General features: G+C 43.8%; 1 protein-coding gene across 1 annotated transcript in view; it reads right to left on the reverse strand.

Moving 5' to 3' along the window:
- OTOGL (otogelin like) overlaps positions 1-18,010 on the reverse strand; it is a 218,730-nt gene extending 200,720 nt beyond the window's left edge. The window contains exon 1 of the mRNA XM_013998114.2: positions 17,842-18,010. The gene's annotated coding sequence lies outside the window, so the exon portion shown is untranslated. The remainder of the gene's footprint in view (positions 1-17,841) is intronic.

An 18,608-nucleotide genomic window follows, 5' to 3' on the forward strand; every position in this document is an offset into this window, starting at 1 on the left:
CACATGGGATCCAAGCCGAATGTGCGACCTACACCACAGCTCACAGCAACGCCGGATCCTCAACCCACCGAGCGAGGCCCGGGATCAAACCCACAACCTCATCGTTCCTAGTTGGATTTGCTTCTGCTGCACCACAATAGGAACTCCAGTAATTTCTTTAAGATATAGATAAAGGAGCTCCTGCTGTGATTCAATGGGTTAAGAACCCAACATGGCATCTGTGAAGATACGGGTTCAATCCCTGCCCTCACTCAGTGGGTTAGGGATTGGGCATGGCCACAAACTGCAGCATAGGTCATAGATACGGCTCGGATCCAGTTGCTGCAGCTGAGGTGTAGGCCAGCAGCTGCAACTCTGATTTGACCCCTAGCCTGGAATCTTCCACATGCCACAGGTACAGCCATTTAAAATAAAGGGGGGGCAGGGAATACAAGACAAAGCATAATTTTCCAGAAATAGATTTTTAAGTTGAAAAAAAAAGATGAAAGGCATTTATTTATACTTGCTTCCCATGCCTTTTCCCTTGCAAATTTACCTGGGGTGCAGACATAGGCTTCAGATAACCCAAACACTGACACCTAAATTGTAAAACATTGGGTGTACATGCAGCTTTTGGGGGAAAGGGTTCTTACTCTTCCACAGGGAATTCATGCTTCAACTAAGGCCAATAAATTTTACATTACTGCTCTGTAGGGTCACTGACTGAAAACCAATCCCAATGGATATCTGTAAACGTAAGGCCTACTATTAAATTTTCTTTTATCTACCACAAGGCTGCAGGTCTTTTCTACAGTAACTGTAATATTTGTTTGCTGCCTTAGAAACAGCAAAAGGCCAGTGACTGGCACATCACTCGCTGCCCAGATGAAAGATAAATGCAATGGATGAGTCCCGAACGTTACCCTTTGATCTCCCAGCTTGCTGGAGTATTTCTGTGGAGTTTCCTTTGCAGGGCAATTTGGAAGTTTCTTTTGAACAGCTTCATTTTTTCATTTTTATTGGATAAGAAATTACTCTGCATTCTGTTCAGCAAGGAACACATTATTCTGTCATTGCTGCATAGAAAGAGAAGCATTTTCAAAATGAATATCACATAGAAGAGAGATATAATTCTTGAAAGAAGTTTGGCTCGGTAAAATAAACAGAAAAAATAATCTGGGGAGATTTGTGGGGAACAAAGCCTCTTGGTCATGCAGGACTCTGAGAGAGACAGCAACTCCTGCCTACAGCTATGGACATTCATGTTTTGTTTACATCAGACATTTAGAGAAATAAAAAATATCAAAGCATTGTGCCCATCAAAAAACAGGCAGAAGATCTAAACATATAGTTCTCCAAGGAAGACATAGAGATGGCCAAAAAGCATATGAAAAGATTTCAGCATCACTCATTATTAGAAAAACGCAAATCAAAACCATTCTGAGGTACCACCTTATACCAGCCAGAATGGCCATCATCCAAAAGTCTACAAACAATAAGTGCTGGAGAGGGTGTGGAGAAAAAGGAACCCTAGTACACTGTTGGTGGGATTGTAAATTGGTGCAACCACTGTGGAAAGCAGTATGGAGATGCCTCAGAAAACTATACATAGAACCACCATTTGATCCAGCAGTCCCACTCCTGGGCATCTATCCAGAGAAAACCAGGACTCGCAAAGACACATGTTCATTGCAGCACTATTTTCAATAGTCAAGACATGGAAACAACCTAAATGTCCATCGACAGAGGAGTGGATCAAGAAGATGTAGTCCATATACACAATGGAATATTACTCAGCCATTCAAAGGAACGAAAAACCAGCATTTTTAGCAACATGGATGGACCCAGAAATCATCATAGTAGTGAAGTCGGCCATACAATGAGACACCAACATCAAATGCTTTCACTGACATGTGGAATCTGAAAAAAGGACAGACGGAACTTCTTTGCAGAACAGATGCTGACTCACAGACAGTGAAAAACTCATGGTCTCCAGAGGAGACAGTTTGGGGGGTGGGGGGTGTGCTTGGGCTGTGGGATGGAAATCCTGTGAAATCAGATTGTTATGATCATTATACAACCACAGATGTGATAAATTCATTTGAGTAATAAAGAAATATATATCAGAGCACTGCGGGTGCCTCTGAATACACAGAAGAAATATACACACCTCTCTGGTCATGTAAGTTATTCTCTGAGGTATATTAGCCCCATCTAGGGTACCATGAACTCTTTTGCTGCTTTTTCTTTCTTTTTAGGGCTGTGGGTACAGCATATGGAGGTTCCCAGACTAGGAGCTGCAGCTGCCGGCCCACACCACAGCCACAGCAATGCCAGATATGAGATGATTCTGATCTACGCCACAGCTCGGGGCAATGCTGGATCCTTAACCCACTGAGTGAGGCCAGGAATCAAGCCTGCAACCTCATGGATGCTAGTAGGGTTCGTAACCCACTGAGCCACAATGGGAACTCCCTGTTAACTCTTTTAGATGAAAGAATCTCTAGATTTAGATAATACGTCTGAATAGCATACACCATGAGCTGCTGACTCTCCTGACAGAATCAGAATCACTAAGGTGTAATTAAAATAGTGACTGATGAGTAACACAAGCACAGGCTTATGGCCTGTTTTTTGCCTTCTACATGCCTTCAAGAGCAAGCAATGAATTTAAACATAATCAGGAGTTCCCATCGTGGCTCAGCAGAAACAAATCTGATTAGTATCCATGAGGACGCATGTTCGATCCCTGGCCTCGTTCAGTGGGTTAAGGATCTGGCATTGCTATGATCTGTAGGGTAGATCGCAGATGCAGCTCAGATCTGGCATTGCTGTGGCTGCGGCATAGGCTGGCAGCTACAGCTCCAATTCGACCCGTAGCCTGGGAACCTCCATATGCCACTGGTGCGGCCCTAAAAAGACCAGAAACAAAAAACAAACCCATAATCAGCCTGAGTCAAACAAATCTCCTCTTTTCCTCCCCAAAAAAAGCCTCTGAAGTAAACTCCTATTCAACAGCATCTCTTACATTGAGACTCAAAAGTTTCTCCCAACTAACCAAAAATGCTAGAATTTTATGTGGAGAACTATACACAGACCTACAGGGCTTCAGGAAGTAGAGGACAAACAACAATGAATGGCAGATAAGAAGGCTGGTGAGGGAAGGAAAGAGAGATATGTGTTCAATTAACAGGTGCGAAGAGGCATGTCTTTCGGCAAAGCACTGACCTCGAGGCTCTAGTTTCCGCTGTCTGAGGAACGCTTCCTCCAGGGCTCCTCTGCCCAGCCCACCCCACCTCCCTTCCAAAGTCAAGTCCACAGTCCCTCCCTGGAGACTCGAGAGGCAAGCTGGAATTCGGAATTGTAAATTCTGTGGACTTCAGAAAGTTAATAGAGTGCATATACTTTACAGGAGATAACTCCCCACCGTGGGGTGTGGCGGAGCACTCCGTTATCACACACACTAAACGTGTGAACAGTCACCCGACACACGGCAACGAAAACGATGGCCGTACTGCTGATGTGCAGATGCAGCTCAGATCTGGCACTGCTGTGGCTGCAGTTCGGGTCAACAGATCATTTTCCCAAAGCAGAATACTGCTGTGTTTATTCATCCCAGGCAGTCTTTCTCACCTCTCACACCCACCCTTCCCCAGAAAAATCACTAGTTGCTTGAATGATCCCAAGGTCTCCAAGTTTACAGTTAGTATCTGAATAAAAAGGAGCCAAGTTTTTACCCAGCGTAGAGTAGAAAACCTCCTGCTCTGCCCTCCTGCCCTATCTCCAAGCCTTCTTTGCTTTGTCCTTCCTGGTGGATTCCCGTCTCACTCGTATGCGTCTTCGGATGGCTGCTTTATTTTCTCTGTCTCATGAACCCAGGTGTGGGACACACCCCTTTTCTTTTGAGTGTGTAACGTAACCAGAGCGAAGTGGGCCTAGGGAGGAAGAGAAGCACACAGGAGATGCTAAGGCTGTGGAATAAACGAGACTTGGCTTTATTCGGCTGCTGCGAATGAGAGAGAGACATTCTGTTCCTTGCCTGGACGGACACTTAAGAAATGGTATCCCTGCCAGTACAGCTGAAAAAGAAGTTTCACTAAAACTATCCTACATAAAATAACAGCATTTCACTGAAGATATAGGGATGATGGAGAGGGTGACATATCTTGGCCTAACACAAAAAATGAATTAAAATCTTTAACTTAAGAACCCTCGTGCACTCTAACCACCTAGAACTTTGAGGCTGGGCTCCTCTCACTGTATCTTTGCTACCCAATACAGAAACCACTAGCCACATGTGGCCACTGAAATCTTGAAATCTGGCTTGTCCAAACTGGGACACGCTGTCCATGTAAAACACATTACCAAAATTAGTTTTACCTGTTCATTTTTCTTTCCAAACGATGCTGCTATAAAACTGGAATTTATACATCTGTATGACACTTTGTAATGGGACGGTGCTGATCTAAGTCTGTCTTATATTTTTCTCCCTCTTAAGTCTCCTTCTGCGTCTCTCTTGATCTTTTCTTCAGCACCTCGAAAGTTCTCTCATTCAATACTAAGCAAGCAGTACAGCTGCCCCCCAGTCGCCTCCGTCCTACTTTGGCCAAGCTCACATGAGAAGGAGGGAGCAGAGGTAAGCAAGGACAGTTTTCCATGTCATTCTCAGGGTGGCTATTAGGGTACTTTCTGAAACAGTCTATCCAAAGACAGATTCTGCTGTTGACTGTAAAATATTAAAATATTCTTTCTACTACAAATACGCATAGAAGAACACATTTAGCTGTCTTTAACTTTGAAGACTCTATGAGAATATGAGCAACCAGAAATTCTTGACCTCATGCCCCTTGGTTGAACTGACATAAAAAGTCTTGAATGGTGGCTTTGAGCCTCAGAGAGCCGAAGAACAAGACCGGGAAGGAAAGTAAAAGGAACCTGGTGTCCTTTAGGAAATTTTCATCCAGAGCATGGCAAGGGCTGGTGAAATAAGTCTGCCTGTTCTTAGAGGACTTCACCTCTTTGTTCACAGGGCACCTGTACTGAGCACCTGCAAGACTGCATCCATGTGATGCTGAGCAGGGTACCCAGAGCACCCAGTTCTCTGCTGGCAGCATCCTTCTCCCTCGACACCAAATGCCAATAAAGAAGTGCCTGATTTCTTTTATATCCATTCCTGAGCCATACCACCTTCTGATAATATACCCTGATGGTTGAAAATGAATCTTTAATAGTCACCTTTCCATTAGAGGAGAAAAATAAAGATAAGATACTGCAGATGCTAATGTTCCACAAATGAGGCTAAAAGAACACACACAAAAAAGGAAAAGCTCATGCCACAGCCTACTTTTGTTCCCATAGCTAATAAAAAAATACCTCGCCTTTTTTCTCTTGAAGTCACCACCCTACTTTATACAATTAAAGAACTCAAGAAATGTGACAGAATACTAATTACCTATTCCTTCCTTTATAAAAAAAAAGTACAAGAATAAAAAGATCATTAAGTTCCAATAAACATTTGTTAAGAGCTACAAAAAAATCACTGTTTTTTATGACTCTTGTGGAGCAAATGACTTTATATTAAGTTATTTGGACAATTTAATCAATGTACATGGCTTCTTTAAGGTGAATTTTTTTTTTTTTTGTCTTTTTGCCTTTTCTAGGGCTGCTCCTGTGGCATATGGAGGTTCCCAGGCTAGGGGTCCAATTGGAGCTGTAGCTGCCGGCCTACGCCAGAGCCACAGCAACGCAGGATCCGAGCCGCGTCTGCAACCTACACCACAGCTCACGGCAACACCGGATCCTTAACCCACTGAGCAAGGCCAAGGATTGACCCTGCAACGTCATGGTTCCTAGTCAGATTTGTTAACCACTGTGCCACGATGGGAACTCCTAAGGTGAATTTTAAAAAGTTATTCTATGAACATTTATTTCACAAATGTGAAGAAAAATCACTCAATCACTAAAATCGCTGAAGTCCATATATACTCCCAGAAATACTGGTTATTCTCTCTTAGTCAGAATTACACATCTTTTAGATACTTTAAAAGCTTAAATGCACATTTAACGAATAGGACAGATAATAGCTGATGCCACGTAAGTACATCATGTGAGACTTCCTCCTGGGCACGGTGTGTATCCTGACTTCCTCAGTTCTTACCACAACACTCAGAGGTAGATACTTTTATCCACATTTTCCACATGAGGAAACTAGAACCCGGAGAGAGGAAGAAACTGGTGAAATGTCACCAGGCTATTGGTGGCAGAGCTTGGGTGATCCTGACCCGGTTAATCTGACTCCATGTCCTCACTTTTCAACCTCGTACTCTGCTTCTTCACAAAACAACGCCAACAGTAACAGATGACATTCGGTGTCATTTATTTAAGTAACGCTGGTAAGGTTGTCTGAAGACTCTGTCTCACTGGCAAACCTGGGCACAAATAGTTAACAAAGCAGACATCAAAATCAGTAAGTCTTAAAAATGAACTCTAGGTACCGTGAACCTAAAGTGTTCCACGGAAGCCAGTGATCCTCCTCCGAACCTCCCAGGGAGCTGCGCGGACAAGAAAGCCCAAAGAAAGAAAACCGCGGTGCAGCTGGACACGGGCTCCAAAAGCGGGAAGACCTGCTCCATGCAGCCCGGTCTGCGGCGCTGCAGGGGAGGCTCAGGCTGCAGCCCACAGGAGACACGCCGCAGACGGAAAGGGAAGGAGGACACGGTCAGGTGAAGCACGCGGAACGTGCGCGGACGAGACCCGGCTACAGAGCAGGTGGGACAAGAGAAGGACGGGATCTTGAGGCGGTTGTTAAGGGACCCGTCTCGAACGACTCGGTGAAAGCAGGATGTTCTGTTGGCCTTTCCTCAGCGCAGGGAGCGGGGAAAAGGAAGGCACGGGTGATGCCCTCGGCTCGGGAAATGCGTGGCCTAGGTTACCGGGAACATTCAGTCGAAAGGCTCCTGGCAATCACCGCGCGGCGGCTCTGAAGCTGGTCTGCGGGGACAAGCGAGGGCTCATCAGCGTGCGTGGGACACTGGAAACCGCCGGCGCCCCGGCCCCAGCCACGGGGTCTCTGGAGGCGGCCTTCCAGAAGTTATTCTGTTGGAATTCTTCTACATATTCTTCAAGGGCCAGCTATAGCCAAGGCACCGTGAAACTCAAAAAGATCTTGAGGCACATTTTAATTTTACACCCCCGCAAAGAACGTGCACTCAGACTAAGAAGGCCAACCTGACATCAGGACAGAACACACAAAACCTTCATAGAAAGGCGGGACGTCCCCCGGGTGACATAAGGCCTGTCGGCTGGGGAATCAGAGAATACGTGAGGAAGGAAACGGCACTGGACCAAAGCGAGAGGAAAAGGGATGAAAAGGATGGAGGGAGAAGGAACCACGCTGTCGGGCAGGACTTCATCGCAGGGGCAGAGTCCATACCCGCTTCTTCAAACAGGAAGAGACAGCTCTCACCTCCCTGTGTTAAAAGAGTCGCTTAGTCAGTGGGAAAACTACGGAAAGAAACTCTGGGCAGAGTTTACAGGAGGGACTCCCCCGTTCCCACTGCAGGAAGGAGCTTCCCCAACAGCTGCTTCGCCTACCACGACAAGGAGTAGCCACGTTCAAGGCCAGCCCAGGCATCACCCACCTCTGCAAGTCTTCACCAGAAAAGCAGACACTTCGTGCTCTTTCTTTTCATGGCATAATTCAAGTCCAAATTCAAATCTCATGTGAGTTCACCTGACTGCCCAGACCTCAATCACATCCGGCACGCTCACTATTAAAGGAGACTGTGAGATGTGGTTTTTAGCTTTCCAGTCTCTGCAACACAAAAGGATACACTAAAAGGAAGCTGGGAAAGATGTGGGTAATACAATCTATATTTCTGCGTATTGGACATTTTCAGAGACCTGTGATTAGGCTAGGAACCAGTGATGAGTCCAGCAGTACATTTACTCATTCACTCAAAAAAACATTTGGACAGAAAGCCCATATAAAAACCCCAAACACCTACAGTCAACTAATCTTTGACAAAGGAGGCAAGAACATACAGTGGAGGAAAGAGAGGCTCTTCAGTAAGTGGTGCTGGGAAAACTGGACAGCTACACAAACAACAACGAAATCTGAACATCCTCTAGCCCCATATGCAGAAAGAAACTCAAGATAGATTAAAGACCAAATCTATGACCGGATACGACAAAACTCTGAGAGGAAAATACAGGCAGAACACTCTTTGACATAAATTGCAGCAGTACCTCTTTGGATCCCCCTCCCAGAGTAGTAAAAACAAAGACAAAAATAGATATAAAACTTTTGCACAGCAAAGGAAACCATTAAAAAAAAAAGAAAAGACAACCCACAGAATGGGAGAAAAATCTTTACAAAGGAAGCAACTGAAAAGGGATTAATCTTCAAACTATATGGTGATATTTTGATGTACAAACACCTTATACAGCTTTACATAAAAACAAAAAAAGCCCAGAACTCTATCCAATATTCTGTGATTATTTATATGGGAAAATAATCTGAAAAAGAATGTATGTGTATATATGTATAACTGAATCACTTTGCTGTACAGCAGAAATTATCACATTGTAAATCAACTATACTTCATGAAAACTTTTTTAAAATTTTTTGAAAACCAAAATCAAAAACAGTCAGAAGATCTAAATAGACATTTCTCCAAAGACATACAGATGGCCAAAAAACACATGAAAAGATACTGAACATCACTAATTATTAGAGAAATGCAAATCAAAACTATAGTGAGATATCATTTCACACAAGTCAGAATGGCCATCCTCAAAAAATTTATAAACAACAAATGCTGGAGAGGGTGTGAAGGAAAGGGAACCGTCCTACACTACTGGTGGGAATGTAGGTTGGTGCAAACACTGTGGAAAGCAGTGTGGAGGTTCATTTAAAAACTAAATATAGAATTACCATATGATCTAGCAGTCCCACTCCTGGGCATGTTCCTGGAGAAAACCATAATTCAAAAGGACACAGTCATCCCAGTGTTCACTGCAGCACTATTTACAATAGTCTAGACATGGAAGCAACCTAAATTTCCATCAGCAGAGGACTGGATAAAGAAGATATGGTACAGATATACAATGGAATATTACTCAGTCATAAAAAAGAAAAAATAATGCCATTTGCAGCAACATGGATAAACCTAAAGATTATCATACTAAGTGAAGAAAGTCAGACAAGACAAATCATATGAGATCACTAATCTGTGGAATATGATTTTTTTAAAATGATACAAAAGAACTTATTCACAGGCCAGAAACAGACTCAAAGATTTAATAACCAAATGTATGGTTACCAAAGGGGAATACTGGGGGCAGGGACAAACTATGAGGTTGGAATTAACATATACACACTACTATTATATATAAAAAATAGATAACTAACAAGGACCTACTGTAGAGCCCAGAGATCTGCTCCATACTGTATGATAACCTGCAGGAGGAAAGAACCTGAAAAGGAATGGGTATATGTATACATACACCTGACTCACTTAGATGCACCTGAAACTAACACCAGACTGTAAGTTAACCACACACCAATAAATTTTAAAATGTCATTAATATCTTTCATATAAATAAATTACACATCAAAAAATAAAACAGTCCATGGTCACATCTTGCATTTGGTAGTAAACACTCATAGCTAGTCTTTGAAATACAGGAGATTAAAAAAAATTCCTCACTGTCCCCATCCTATTCGTCCGGAGAACATACGTTTTCACCTTCATTCAATAATCATCATCATTTAATAACAATGAGAAGAAGGAAGATGAGAAGAATGACAACACTAACAAGCACGTAGTGTTTGCCACGTGCCAGGCAATGTGCCAAACACCTGACGTAGATTATTTTATTTAATTCTTACAACAACTGCATTAGGAAGGTTCTGCGATGACCACTATTTTACACATGAAGAAACTAAGAACGTGAAAGAACAAGAAAATAATCTTATCAACCACTTGCCAGTTTTAACCAGGTGGAATTATACTTCTCTAAGCCCCTCCTTCTACCATTAAGGAGTTCTTGCCCAAGAGCAAGATGCAGTAATAACCCCCGGTACCCAAAAAGGAACTCATGCATTTCGATTCCCAACAAACTACTCCACATCTGCATAACTGAGTAGGTGGTTGTCTAGAAAAGTGATATCTAACATAGCTATACCACTTTGCAAAGGAAACTCTAATTCTTTATTTTTTTTTTATTTTTTTTTATTTTTTATTTTTGGCTTTTTACCTTTTCTAGGGCTGCTCCCATGGCATATAGAGGTTCCCAGGCTAGGGGTCGAATCGGAGATGTAGCCCCTGGCGTATGCCAGAACCACAGCAACGTGGGATGTGAGCCATGTCTGTGACCTACACCACAGCTCATGGCAACGCCGGATCCTTAACCCACTGAGCGAGGCCAGGGATCGAACCCGCAACCTCACGGTTCTTAGTTGGATTCGTTAACCACTGCACCACGACAGGAACTCCTCTAATTCTATTTATAAAGCATGATACTGCTTTGTACGAACAACAAAACCCGTGGAACTCTAATTTTCCATTAAGCCTTTTTTAAAAAATCTTTTCAGGCCTGCATCTGCAGCACATGAAGTTCCCAGGCTAGGTCGAATTGGAGCTGTAGCGGCCAGCACACACCACAGCCACAGCAATGCCAGATCCAAGGCACAGCTGCAAACCACACCACATCTCAGAGCAACACGGGGTCCTTAACCAACTGAGCAAAGCCGGGGATCAAATGCGCGTCCTCACGGATACTACTCGGGTTCATTACCACTGGGCCATGACGGGAACCCCCAAGCCTATTATTTTAGCCCCTCTATGGAAGAGTTTGGGAAACACCAAAATGATGCTTCTTCTCAAAGAACAGTTTTTAATCAAGGTGAACCAGATCTTGTTCTAGACCCTGAATTTTAACGGGAAAGTCTCCAGTCATCACAGCAGCATCTCCCGGAGATAAACTGTGTTGCTCAGGCCTGGATTCCAGGATAATCCTGGCATCAGGTCACGTCCTTAATAAACCCAGAAACGTGAGGCAAGAGTGCCTGACACAGAGGCCCCGCACGCCGCTAACCTGTGACGGGGCCGTGCGTCTTCCCCGCTTCCTTCCTCATCGATCAAGTGAGGATGAAAAATACATTCTCATAATGTGGTCAGCATTTCGTGTTTTGAAAGCATGTGAAGGTATGAGCAGTGAGTAGAATAAGGTTAAAACATCCAAATCAGTGTCCTGATATGTCCTCGGTCAAATATCTAATTTGGCAAGAGATTTTCATCGTTGCCATTTCTCACAAGTTCATCAAAGTGCTGTCTAGGCAGGTTAAAGGGATGCGTGTGAAATACCACAGCAATGTCTTTCGTTGCGTAAACACAAAAATAAGTAAGTATCCACAACTGACTGTGCCAGAAGCATCCAAAATCAGATGGAACTGAATTTGTAGTAAATATCAATTCAGTGGCATTTTTCTTTGCTGCCTAGAAATTCCTTTATAACATGAAGTTATGGTAACACTAACATTTCCTTATAAATCAGACAGCTACAATTGAATTAATAGAATAAACTTTGAGAGATTAAATATTTTCTGTTGATTATATTTTTAACAATCCTGCTTGTTACCCTAAAGGATAATAGCCTTTTTGTGTTCATAAGATCTCAGTTCCAAAACTGGCCAAAAATGGGTACTTTTTTCCCTCTGGAACATTAACCCAGCTAACAAATACTTATTTAACATTATCATGTGCTAAGCAGTATTCATGGTGTTGGGACTTTGAGAGTAAACAGATCAAGAACCCCATCGTTTGAAGCTTACATTCTAGTGGAATGGGAGGAGAGACAGAAAAATAAGAAATAAACATAAATTTGAAAAAAAAATAAATTTAAAAAACAAGGAGTTCCTATCGTGGCACGGTGGAAATGAATCTGACTCGGAACCACGAGGTTGTGGGTTCGATCCCTGGCCTCGCTCAATGGGTTAAGGATCTGGTGTTGCCGTGAGCTGTGGTGTAGCTCACAGATGCGGCTCCGATCTAGTGCTGCTGCGGCTGTGGTGTAGGCCCGCAGCTGTAGCTCCCATTTGATCCCCTAGCCTGGGAACCTCCATATGCCACAGGTGCAGCTCTAAAAAGCAGATAGAAAGAAAGAAAGAAAGAAAGAAAGAAAGAAAGAAAGAAAGAAAGAGAGAGAGAGAGAGAGAGAGAGAGAAAGAGAGGAAGGAAGGAAGGAAGGAAGGAAGGAAGGAAGGAAGGAAGGAAGGAAGGAAGGAAAAATACCTATTATGTCAGATGCTGATAAGCACTATTTTACAACTAAAACAGGAGAATAATCACAGGAAGCGGTGAGATAGCTGAAAGGGTTGGAGTAGGGTGAAGACAGCGACTGAAAACAGGGGGGTCAGAACAACCTCCTTGACAGGGGACACTGAACAGAGACCCATCGTCTTTTGGGGGCCTGTCTGCAGAAACTACGTTCTCAGTAGAGGTTCGAGCTAGTCCCAAAGCTGGAGGCATTCCTGGAACGTTAGAAAACCAGTTAAGAACTAGGAACTGAGTCGGGAAAGAAGTCACAAATACATCACAAGGTGCCCCTCGTGAGGGGAAAACGTATCATCTTACTCTCTGTGTGGAGGCAGGGAGACCTGGTCGCAGACAAGGAGACTAATCCGGTGGAGAGGGGTGCCGGCTGGGGCCAGAGTGAAGGCGATGCAGGAGCCTGGACTTTGTTAAATACATTTTAACAGTAAAGCTAAAAGAATTTACCAAATGATTTGAAATCGAATGTCAAAGGAAGGGAAAAGAAGGATGGTTAAGATTTGCAGTTTAAGTATCCGGCTAGAATTGCCATCAACAGATATTGGAAAGACTTCAATAAGCGTATGTTTTAGGGAGAAGGAGGAGTTCATTTTCAGGCAGGTTTAAGTTAATTTAATTTTTATCTTTTTGGGGCCACACCCACGGCACATGGAAGTTCCCAGGCTAGGGGTCGAATGGGAGCTGTAGCTGCCGGCCTACGCCACAGCCACACAACACCAGATCCAACCTGAGTCTGCAACCTACACCACAGTTCACAGCAACGCCAGATCCTTAACCCACTGAGTGAGGCCAGGGATCGAACCTGCAACCTCATGGATACTTGAGGTTCATTTCAGCTGAGCCACGACGGGAACTCCTGGGGCAAGTTTAATTTTAAAATGTTAAACATCCAAACGGAGACAGAGGAGATGCTGGAGATCCAATATTGCAATTAAACAGAGAGGTCCGGGCTAAAGAAGCACATTCAAGCCTCGTCAGGACAATTATTTTGTTAAAAAGTAAATGCCGATCTAAGTGTAAAAACACCTATACCTTCAGAAAAGCATCAACGATTCAGACTTCAAATCACCCGAGTGATCCACAAAATCTCAAAAGGGACACTGAATTAATATGATACTGGGTTGACAGTGCCCCCAGGGCCTTGGTAAAAACTATCAGAGTCTTTGTTGAGGAATATAATATACATGCAGGCCTCGAACTCGTCCTACAATCAACTTCAAATATAACACCTGATATAAAATCAAAGACAATAAACCATACAAGGAGATATGGCAGGAATGGCAGACAATAAAGGGACCCACAGGAACTCTTCCAGATATTGAAATTTCCACACTTTATTTATGGAAAATGGACAACTGAAAACCATAAAAGGAAATCCTAGCAAATGTGAAAAGAGCTAAAAAATATAATTACCAAGATTAAGAAATCATGGAAGGACTTAAACTGTGTCAGGCTAAAGAGGGAAACAGGGAATTGGAAAAGGTCAGAAAAAATAATCTATAAAGAAAGATCAAGGCATGTGGTGAGAGGGCTAGAGCGTACGGCAAAGCCTAACATCCGTTACCGGGTTAACAAAAAGAAGGGGAAAGAGCAATATTTTAAGAGGTGATAACCAATAATTTTCCAAAACTGAGACATCGATCTGTAGCTTTAAGAAGGCAAGTTCTAAGCAGAATGAAGTCAAAAATAAAGACAATGTTTTCACTGGCTAAACGCTGAAGAACTTCAGTGCTCAGAAGCTGGAGATCTCATCAGCCGAGTGGATAAAGGAGAGGTGACGCTCAAGCACATTTCACTCCTGAGCAAGGAGGCAAAATCCTGCCCTGCAGCCACAGGACAGACCGAGAGGGCCTTGCGCGCAGTGAGACAAGCCAGACAGACGAAGACAAATGCTGTGTGATATCACTTATATGTCGAATCTGAAAAAGCCCATCTTGAGGAAAGGCCGGGGAGAACGGTGGCTACCGAGGGCTGAGGGTGGGAGAAGTGGGGAGACGCTAAAACCCACAGGAAAGTGAGAGCACAGCAGCGGGAAGGTAGACAGCAGCTCTCTAAAGAAAGTGGTATTTGAGACGGACTTTGAAGGACGGACGGAATTTCAAAAAATGAAGACAGACGACTTGCCTAGACTTTATTTGAAAAATAATATGAAATCACGGAGTGTTTTAGAACAGGAAGATTTATCCGATGTGGTAAATAAAATGAGGTGAAAAGAAAAGAAACAAAGGTTGGAAGACTTCTCTCAGGGATCTTCAGCAAGAGTCCACGGGAGTAATAAAAGAAAGAGGATGGCAGCATTGAGAATGGAGGGGATTTTTACCAGACAGCTGCTGCTGCGCGACTGCTCCTCAGCAAACAATGCAGAAATCCGGTGGTCCTAAAAAAACAGCATTTTTTTCTGGATTACACACATATGCAACGTCTAGGCTCTGACTGACCTAGTCTGGGCTTGACGGGATTAGGCCCAAGCGGTGAGTTGGGTCTAGGCTGCTCCACGTGCCGCCAAGTGTTTCTTAGACTAATGGGATATGAAGAAATGGCAGAAATGGAAAATATTTTACCCTGGGTAATAAAAAATTATAAACCAATAAAAAAAGTGATCGAATGATGAGGCTGTGGTGAGAACAGGGAAAGGGGATGACAGGTTCTGTAAAGCTACACTGATGTTCAGGCAAATTCCACGTGCAAGCATCTCCAATACGTATCTCCCAATGGAGAACTTAAAAATTCAGGAGAAATATGATGATAGTTCATTGATTTAGAAGACATTCTTGGAGTTCGCATCATGGCTCAGTGGTAATAAACCCACCTAGTATCCACGAGGACATGTGTTCGATCTCTGGCCTCGCTCAGTGGGTTAAGGATCCCACATGGCTGTGGCTGTGGCATAGGCTGGCAGCTACAGCTCCAATTCAACCCCTAGCCTGGGAACTTCCATATGCCTCAGGTGCAGCCCTAGAAAGACAAAAAAAAAAAAAAATAAAAGACATTCTTTCATTCATATACTCAATAAATAGTGATTAAACACTTACTGTATATACTAAAGGCAACTGCACCAAAAAAAATGGAGATGAGCCTTTTTTGAATAGTCCATAGTCTAGAAGAAAAGGTAGATATGTAAATACATAATTTCGACGTAACAGGACAATATAGATACAGCCGCTGCGGTAACACATAAGATCAAATACTCACTCGGATGGAGGGATGGGAGAAACTTGTGATCCCTAAAAGAGTGCTCTGTGTGGTTGAGGAACGTATGAAGAGCTGAGGTTGAGCTGAAGAGCAAAGACGTTCCCAGAAGAGGAATTATCACATGCGAAGTGTTTTCCAAAGAAGCAAGAGATCCCGGGTTCCACCCTCAGTCGCGAGAAGGAGGGCCGGCGGGGAGGAGCGGCGACAAGCCGGTGAGGTAAGAGGAGCCAGCCTGCAGGGGTGGGAGCGGTCAAGGCTGCCCCTCCATCTTCATCCTCGAAGCCGGAGGCAGCGCTCACAGGTTTTCAGCACAGAGGAGTGAGGTCTCGGCTGCGGCCACGTTGGAACCCAGCTGGGGCGTCATCCCTGATTCGCTTTTCTCGCTCCCCCTGACTGCCTCCAGTCCATACCACATCCTGAAGACGTTCATTCCCTCGGGTTTCCTGTGTCCACATCTTTCCGTCCGTCTCTATAGCTACCAAGTCGGTTCAGATTTTCTTTGCACTGTATTTGTCATCAGCCCTTCAGTTGCTGTTTTGGTTACCTATCGCTGCATAATAAACTATCCCCCAAATTAGGAACTTTAACTATAAACAGAATTTCTTTAGTTCTGGAAACAACAAGCTCTTTCTTTTTTTGTTGCCGGTGCTTAAGATCACCTCTGGGTTCAGAATGGCTTTTCCTCGCGTGCCCAGCCCGACCTTCAACTTCTTCCCTAAATGATCTGCTCACTTTTTGAGTCTCCTTTCAGGCATTATTTTGCCCAGGAAGTCTTTCCTAAATCTCTCCTCTGATTCACCACCAGAACGCTTACTTTTCCTCAGTACTTCCTTCATGCTGTGCGTATATTCTCTTTTTTTTTTTTTTTTTTTTTTTTTTTGCTTTTAAGACCGCACCCCAGCACATGGAGGTTCTCAGGCTAGGGGTCGAATCAGAGCTACAGCTTCTGGCCCACAGCAACACCAGATCTGAGCTGGGGCTGCGACCTACACCACAGTCCACAGAAACACCAGATCCTTAATCCACTGAGCAAGGCCAGGATCAAACCCACCTCCTCATGGTTCCTAGTCGGATTCGGAGCGCCACGAGGGAACTCCTACATTTTTATTCTTTTACATACTAGACTCTGTAATAACTGTCCAACTAGATCTGTCTCCTCTGTCAGATAGGAAACATGTTGAGGTTTTAGACCTTACCATGTTACACAAGTATTCACAGCACAAAGTGACTGGTAAAATTTTTGTTGAATGAATCAAGGCGTATATGTGCACGTTGGAAAAATGATTTGGAGAGTGATAAAAATACGCACGCTCTAAAGGCCGGAGAAGTGAGGTCAGGGAGACCGGTTCAGAGTTCATTCAGAGTCTTAGGCTGAACGATGAGTCAGCCAGTGATGACAGAGTGGTAAGGACACATTTAAAAGAGGTTTATGAGTTGAGTCCATAGAACCAAGAGACACATCACAGAGGGAAGAGACGAAAGACTCAGTAGGAAGCTAACGGCTGCACCAGTGGAGGAGGAAGATTACCACAAATAAAACAGACTGAAGAAAATACGAAGAAGTAGTACAGCTCCTGGGACGGAGTTAATGCTCAAGAACTGTTTGTTGGCCTTTCCCTTCTTTTTTAATAATCAAGTGGAGCCAGGAGCTGTGGAAGGAGGCAGGGTAGATGGAGGCAGAGGAAGAGGACAAGGGAGAGGGCGAGGAGGGCGAGGAGACAGAGGAAGATGGAAGAAAACCGTTTAGGAGTCCCCGTCGTGGCGCAGTGGTTAACGAATCCGACTAGGAACCATGAGGTCGCGGGTTCGATCCCTGGCCTTGCTCAGTGGGTTAAGGATCCGGCGTTGCCGTGAGCTGTGGTGTAGGTTGCAGACGCGGCTCGGATCCCGCGTTGCGGTGGCTCTGGCGTAGGCTGGTGGCTACAGCTCCGATGGACCCCTAGCCTGGGAACCTCCACATGCCGCCGAAGCGGCCCAAGAAATGGACAAAAAAAAAGAAAAAAAAAAAAAAAGAAAACCATTTCAATCAAGCAAATTTTAAATATAGAAGCAAGATCCAAGTGATAGACATCAAGATTATTTTCCTTAATGATACAAGAAATGAAGTAACTAAAACCTCATCTAGGCAATTTAAACGAGTTTAGTCACCTTACGTGCATTTTAAATCCAAAAATCAGAATAAATGAACTAAATTAAAGATTCAGGTAAAGTGCACTTTTTTTAGAAATGTAACAGGAGAGATGTGTAAAGAGGGAAAATTAACTATTCATTTTGCCCTTTCTGACTCATTTCCCTAATGAAAATGGGAGAAAACATTCATAAATCCTAACATTACCTTGGAAACCACCATAGGGTTCACTTGCAGGTAAGGGGAACAGGGCAGGAAGCTTTCATCCACTTGTCCTGAAAAGTGTGGTGGCGAAAAGGACCAGCGGGCAGCGGCGTTTTAGCGGAGAGAGAAGAGCGCTTCTCTCCCGCATCACCAAACCCTCAGCACTGGCAAGATTTCCATCCGCGCAATCCGGAGGGAGTGCATCATAACTGACACGCTGCCTTCTTTACTGACACTCCAGCAGAAGCTGGAAGAGAAGGCAATAAAGAATCAATGACTAAAACATCTCGCTCCTCTGACAAAGGGCATGAAGTGGCGGAGAGAAACCTTGACTGCATGGATTAGGTTGTGTTTCAAATTCTGTTTCCCCCCCAGTAGATGCAAAACCACCAGGACAGGGGGAAAGCAGACATGAGGCCTATTCTGAAATACAGTAACAAGCATTCAAGCAGGTACACACTACATATATTTTTATGTGACTTTTCATTCAACAAGAGCAGCCTCCAAGAGTACCAAGGGCAAATTAAAAGTAGAAAATGGAAAAAACAAGTGAAAATCCCAATACAATTTAAATGATGACATACAACAGAATACAGTACATAGACGGACAGGCGTTCAGCATGGCTTTCTGTAAGTACAGAGCTACATAAAGACAGTGAGAAGAGAGGCGAGCAATTCTCAAAGCTTAACATACACCAGAATCATCTAGATCTTCTTTGTTTAGAAGATATTTAGGGCTCCCACCTCTAGAGTTTCTTCTGATTCCGTAG

Source organism: Sus scrofa, chromosome 5, assembly GCF_000003025.6.
Source record: "Sus scrofa isolate TJ Tabasco breed Duroc chromosome 5, Sscrofa11.1, whole genome shotgun sequence".
Taxonomy (NCBI): domain Eukaryota; kingdom Metazoa; phylum Chordata; class Mammalia; order Artiodactyla; family Suidae; genus Sus; species Sus scrofa.